We start from the raw sequence: 7,373 nt of genomic DNA, 5'->3' as shown, positions 1-7,373 counted from the left end.
GCCTATTGTAGTGGAATTAGAGTTAATGGAATAAATTGACTAGGCATCACTTATGCTCTAACAGGATATGTTGGTATTATTATACTAGCATGAGTTGGAACTATCATCCCTCCTAAATCTGTAGCAATCAATCTCCTTAGGAAGATAGTAGTGATTTGGTCCATGGCATTTAGATAAATCTGAATTGCAAGCTCAACTAGCATAGTGTAGGGTGTTTCCAACTTATGATATGCCATGTGAAAATGATGATTGAAAGGTGAAATGGTGTCTATTGGATCCCTCTTTAATGATATGAACTGGTGGTGTATCACAACCAAATTGATGAATGTTGAATTGATCTAGGAAAAAATATTCAAAAGATACCCAATTTGAATAGATCCTAGCGGCATATTTATGTGCCAGTTGAATGCAACCTCTCCCAATGTATATGAGAACAAATGAAGGACTAAATTTTGTTGTTGAATCTATTTTCAATTGCATATTTCTTTGAAAACCTTGATGTGATCCATAGTTCTTTGTGTTTTTTCATAGATGAACATTGGGCAAAATTTCTCAAGGTTCTTGGAAAGGTCATTGAGTGGACCTTGCAAATTTATTAGCAAATCTACTGCATTTGCAAAGAAGGCCATTGGAGTATTAGGTGGAATGATAGGTGGATGTAATTTCAAAGGTGGAACTGAGGAAGATGATAAAATTTGGAATGGAAGCGGTAGAAATCTTGGTATCCATTAATCATTGTGAGGCTTGCAAAGGTGACTAAGTTCTAAGAACTTGTGTCCACCGGGTGAAGACTTTAAAGCTCACTAAAATGGAGATGGTGGATTAGGATCTTCCAATTTGTGTTAACTTTGGAAAAGCACACCTCTAGAAAAGTGCACCTCTTAAAAATGTGTACCTACACACAGTGACAAATTTTAAAAAATTGAACTTCTGAAAGTTGTATAATTTTAAAAACAATGACTTGAGTTTTTTGGCAGAATGGTTATGGGCCCTCCATGTAGTGTCACTTCTATTGAGTGGTCATTTTGCATGATGTTTCTGTAGAAGTTGTGAAAACCAACTTCACAGGTTACCAAGATCACCTGCATGCAAATAACCTATTGAAGAGAAATCGAAAAAAAAAGGAAAAAGCAGAGCTTGGAAGAACTCAACAAGATGAGAGAAAAACTATATTCCCAGATTGATGAATGAATGCTTGAAAAAAGAATTACAAGAGTTCAACCTTAAAGGTGAATGAAAGCCATAAAGCCTAAAAAAGCTAGGTTGCACAATATAATTAATAAAATATTAATTATATGCACCTACAAGATAGCTTAAGAAAACTAGAGTAATAGGCAACTTATTTAATTAAATCAAAGTGATTTAATTAATAAGTATTAACAATTAATTACTCTAACACCCCCCCTTAAGCGAAGCTCAAGAGGTAAGCTAACCTAGCACAACTAAGAAAGCAAGAAAAGATGGGTCCCGGCAAAAAGGCCTGATTAGGTACCCAATCACAACAAAGAAATCTCTGTAAACTAGAGACAAAGGAGAAAACCCAGTGGGAAAAACCCCTCTCCAAAAAGAGATAGCAAAGAATGTTCCAGAAGATAGGAACAAAGAGAAGATCATGAAGAAAACCACTGAAACAAAAGAAGCCACAAACTCTGTCAAAAAGAAACTGCTAATCTGAAGATCCTCCATGAAAATAGAAGGCACAAACCGAGAGTGTCTATATGGTAGGTGATCCATCTCACTGAAATGCATAGGTAGCTAGCCAATGCAATCGCCTAGTATATAGGATCAAAATACTAAATACATAGCTCACTCCAATGAACCATCGAACCAAGGAAGCATTAGAACCAATAATATAACCCCCCCATAATGCAGACGGGATGAGGTGATAGGCAACTGAAAAGATGGGCCAAAAATCTCCTACAACACAGGAACCAAACACATCGAGAGTAAGGTACAAACACCTATAAAAGCATGTGTCACGCACAAAATTGGCAAACAACTATCTCCCCCATGGTACTTTATAAAATAGTGCGAGTACAACAAAGCACAATGATGAAAAAGATCTCAAAACGCAAGAGTGGCACTTTATCTTAGTGCGTTTGCATAAAGATGCTTACAAATGACATCAACAATGATCAAAACAAGAAAAAAGCTGATACAAAAGATAGTACAAACCCAAAAGAAGAGATCCCATGCCAAGAAAATGATCTCCGGACCTGAAATACCTAAGATATCCATCATAGAGAAAAAAATGTCAAAAACATGATAGAAAGAGCATGAGGCAAAATTTGGAAGAAATTACATCATTTCTAAAAAGTAGACAGAATCAACTTTCCAAAAATATCACGTTTTCAAAAAATAGAGATGGGACGCACAAGAAATGCTCGCTGGAGTCAAAAAAAGAACTTCAGACTTTAACTACAAAAATAGGAAGCTAAACTACATCAAAACAAAAAAACTCCTACACCACTACCTTCATCTTGAAACCAACTTTTCGACGCTTCTTTTGGATCAGAAAAAACCTTCGTATGCTCAAGATATGGCCAAAAAATTGTGAGTAGGTCAAAAAGGACCTAGAGAGTGCCTATAGGGTTGATGATGCAATGTTGATGTCATGTTGATGTCAACATTTCATGGAAAAAAATTGACGGCCTATGGCTCATCAATGCAAAAAGGGACACGTGGCCTGCCATGTGGCAGGATGCTGACATGTGCTAGTGACGTGGCAGTGTCCACATGGCAGATGCCAACATGGCACATGTGCCACGTATCAGCAGTGGACTGGTGCTAACTATACCATGGACTACTGAAGTGTCCATGCAGGCGCACAGGTGGCAAGGTTGTAGGAGACCGACAGATGCAGGTAGCGGTGGGTGGTCCACCGGTGGTGGCCAGGTCGCGGTGGTCGAAAGGAGGCGCGACCAACTGCGACGAGGCACGAGCTGCACGCTGGCGGGGCCGCGGTGGCACGGCGGTGGTCACCAGGCGACTTGCTGGCAAAGCACCTAATATGTTTTTTTTTTTTAATTTTTTTGTGCAATAAATGCAAAATCTCGTTTGTACGGCCTCCCTGGGGGCAAAAAAAATTTGCCTGATGCTACGGAAGCCAAAAAAGACAAATTTTATATGGATCTTGACTGTAAATGGCCTTTGGGATCCAATAGCAGCATCCATTTGGGCCCAAAATGCTCTGAAAAATTGCTCTTCCTCCTGATTGAAGAAAAAACCTCAAAAAAGTTGGGGTTTCTAACTCCGAATCGTTGCTTCAAAAATCATTCAATAGAGAAGCAACAGGGAGGCTCTAATACCATGTAGAACTTGTGAAAACCAACTTCACGGATTGCCAAGATCACCTGCATGCAAATAACCTGTTAAAGAGAAACCAAAAAAAGAAGGAAAAAGCAAAGCTTGGAAGAACTCAACAAGATGAGAGAAAAATTGTATTCCCAGATTGATGAATGAACGCTTGAAAAAAGAATTACAAAAGTTCAACCTTAAAGGTGAACAAAAGCCTGAAAAAGCTAGGTTGCACAATATAATTAATAAAATATTAATTATATGCACCTATAAGATAGCTTAAGAAAACTAGGGTACTAGGCAACTTATTTAATTAAATCAAAGTGATTTAATTAATAAGTATAAATAATTAATTACTCTAACAGTTGAATGATAGGAATCCTCTCAAACCTCTCTCTTGAAAATTTTATCAATGACCAACTCCAAGGTTCTGTATGACTATTTTCCAACTTGTTGGGTAATTCAATTGAAGATAAATGTGTATGTTCAAAAGGAGGCTTCACTAGTACTGACCAATCTGCACACCTATCGCTGAAATGTAACCACAAAAGAGATATTTTTGTATTTTCTATTTTATGATGAATACAATTTTATCAATGCAACTATATGAATTCCAATTTTAATTAAGTATTCAAAAGGTAAATAACAAAGATAGAGTAACTAGAGATTAAAGCACATTTCTAAAAGGGAAATTCCTAATGGACATAAGCCAAAGTAACAACACAACTGTGAATTAAATTTCTAAATGATCTTGGTAGGAAACCAATAAAATTAGGAGCAATGCTTCCTCAACTCCATTGATGCAATCATCAATGAGAACTTCAATAATAACTAAAAAATGTTTCACGTTTCATCAAATTGCGAGGCCATGAAAAGTGCACTCACACGAGACAAAATTATATGAAATAATAAAGATGGTTTTTTCTCCAATTTGTCACAATAGTAGAATTTGTTAACACAAGGAAAACACTAGAACTAAAAGATTGCATAATCATAACAAAGAAATAAAACCATTGGCTCCATTATTATTCATGAACATGCATTCACAAAAATAACATACTCCAGCAAGAATAACTACACTTAGAATGATAGCACCAATAGTATATATTACAACATCAAAATAATAGCCTGGAGTACATATGAAATCCATGTATTTAAAATAAATCATCTCCTCCCTTTGTGTTAGGAGTGAGAGCTCTTTTAATGCAAATTTATGCTAAAAACTAATAAAACAAAGTTAATTATATACAAATTGACTCTGTAAATGGTGCTAAGTAGGTCTCAACCCTTGTTTATATAAATTAATGGGTGTATGAGCCTTTACATGACTTAAAAGAATAAAATAATGAGAATATGGGAAGATATAAGCTATGAGATTATCCGAGAGTCTTTGGGAGCTCTAAAAATGGAAGCTTGGCCTTCTCTAGGTGTCTCTAGGAGTTGAACTATCATCAAAATATATTTATGATGCATGGAATACTCTAAAATAGTAATTGGAAATTAATTATTGGTGCACTGCTTCTCTTCAAAACTATCTGCTCACCTCTAAGAAAAGCACACCTACATACCTTGGTGACAGGAACCAAAAATCCAAAAATTCTTCTAAGAGTCAGAACTAAATATCCAACATCTATTTTTTCTTCCCCTTTATACCTAAACAATGTTTGGATTTTTTCTTTTGAACTTCTCTATTATTTCCACTATGTCTCTAGCCTCTAGTAAATCTCATGAATCATACTTAAATCTTTAACTATATGCAGGTAATCACTTACTTCTATTCTTATATCCATAAAATCCTCAAGCTTGGTGTCTACTTCCAATAATGCTTCTTCAATTTTAAATGATTTTTGTACATTATCTTCTGACAAAGCATTCTCAAGTGTATCTTTGAATTGTTGACCCACTATTTGTACTAAGGAAATCTTGGTCTTTGACTCATCCTCAAAAATATCAAGGCTAGCAGCATTATAGTACTTATCCACTTACAAAAATTTCTCTTGAGCTTTATTCTTTATCTCTTGAATACCTTCATGTAGTCCTTCCATAACCTTAAATTCCTTGACGATATCTTCTCTATCCAATCATCTAGTTTATCTAGCTCTTCAATGGAGTATATCCCTATTAGCATCTGGTACATTTTCCCCTTTATAGATATGAGTGCTTGCAAGTCATTGGCCCAAGTACACACTTCATCCATTACCCCAAAATCTCGGTTTATGATGGAAACCAATTTCTCAGCATTAGTCTGTATGTTGTGCAATAGGTTTAAATTTCTATGTATTATCTATGCTCACCTCCCCTCAAAATTGTGACACCATTGTTGACATGCATCCAAAAATGAACCCAATTGTGGCCATGTCTAGTTCTTTCTTCCAAGTGTAGCTCCAAGAGAGATTTCAAGACTATCTAGGTCTATAGGTCCCACCACCTTTTTTAGGTATCCTCTGAGTAGTTCATTCTTCTTTTGTAGCATTATCAACTCTGAATCATCTTGATCCATGTGTTTCAACACTTTCTTGAGGCCATTAGTAATCAATACCTTTGTCATATCCACCGTGGGTTTTCTCAATATGACCTCCTTCATCTGATAATCTTTTTTGTTAGAATTCTTTAGAATAACTGAGAGGGGGGGGTGTGAATCAATTATCCAAGGTCCAATAATGTCCAATAAAAAATTTTCTACAAATCTTTAATGGCACATAACTAAAATTATCATGCATGCAATTGAACATTAAACAAGCATGAAAAGTAAACATGCATCACACCATAACACTAAGGATTTGATAACCCAGAAACCCTCCAGGAATAAGAAGATAAAACTGGAGTGGGGATGATACCCACAAAATAACTACGCAATTGATTTTAACCACTTCTGATGGTCTGCCCTGTTAAAGGCTACAACACATTGTTAAATGTGACCTTGTTAAAGGATTTAAGAACATTCAACTTGGAATGTCACCCTGTTAAAGGCCTGGCCTATTAAAAGCTACAACACATTGTTAAATGTGACCTTGTTAAAGGATTTAAGAACATTCAACTTGGAATGTCACCCTGGTAAAGGATTTACATAGAGTTGTTAGGCTCACCCAAGTCCATGGGATTTATAGTCACCTTCTCAAAAGAATCTTTCATCCCTCTCTAAGGATCTCCTATCCTCCTCCTAAGCATCTCTTATCCTTCTCCTAGGGATCTCTTTATCCTTTTCCTGAGGCTTATCCACCTAGCTATTAAGCTAACCTAGCAATGTAGGGTTTCAATATCTAATACAATGGTAAGAAAGTATTAGAAGGGTTTTGACCTGATACAGATTGCAACTTCAACCTTGCAGCTTTTAGATTGCTCTTGAGTCCTTTTCTTTTCTTGGCTTTCTTCCCTTGCAGTGTTGACAGCTTGTTCACCCTTCAAGATTTGTCTCCTTGAGTTCTTCCACTCGTTATGCTAAAGCACTCTGTGGTCACTTGATCAACTCAAAGTCTTGATGCTCTATTCTTACTCCTCTTGGCTTCTTCGCATGATCACACTTATGACCAACTCCATCTCATGCACACTCATTTGATTCTGACCTGTAACTCCTTATAAAGAAGTTATGTTCTCAATTTCCTGCTCGAATCTTAATTTGCTCTTGAGAAAATGGCATTTTTTTCCCTCCAATTTGCTTCTTCTAGAAACTTCATAACAAATCCATTAGCATTTGCCAAAAATGCTTTACTTAGTGTTTTGTGCCACCAGCTCATCATTCTTATCTTCTATCCGGTTCAAAAAATTCTAGATAACTACCATGTCGGCTTAGATTTGGAAAATCTTTGACTTTTCAAAATAATGCAGCAACTCATCATCATTGGTTTACTAATGCTCGGCACCTTCTGTGTTACTCAGCTTCTTAATATTATTTACTGGCGCTCGGCACCTGATGCATTTTGGCTCAGCACCTGTATCTTGCTCGGCACCTATAGAAATTCTATGTCACTTGGCACCTGATCTTTACTCGACACCTAAAGATCACTCGGCATACACTAAGTTGAACTTGCTCGGCTTCAACTAAGAATCTGTTTAGCACTAACTAGAACTTAGTTAAT

This window comes from Cupressus sempervirens, chromosome 9, assembly GCF_028749045.1.
Source record: "Cupressus sempervirens isolate cs-2001-9-10 chromosome 9, ASM2874904v1, whole genome shotgun sequence".
In the NCBI taxonomy this organism is placed as follows: Eukaryota; Viridiplantae; Streptophyta; class Pinopsida; order Cupressales; family Cupressaceae; genus Cupressus; species Cupressus sempervirens.
Note: the sequence above shows the minus strand (reverse complement) of the source record.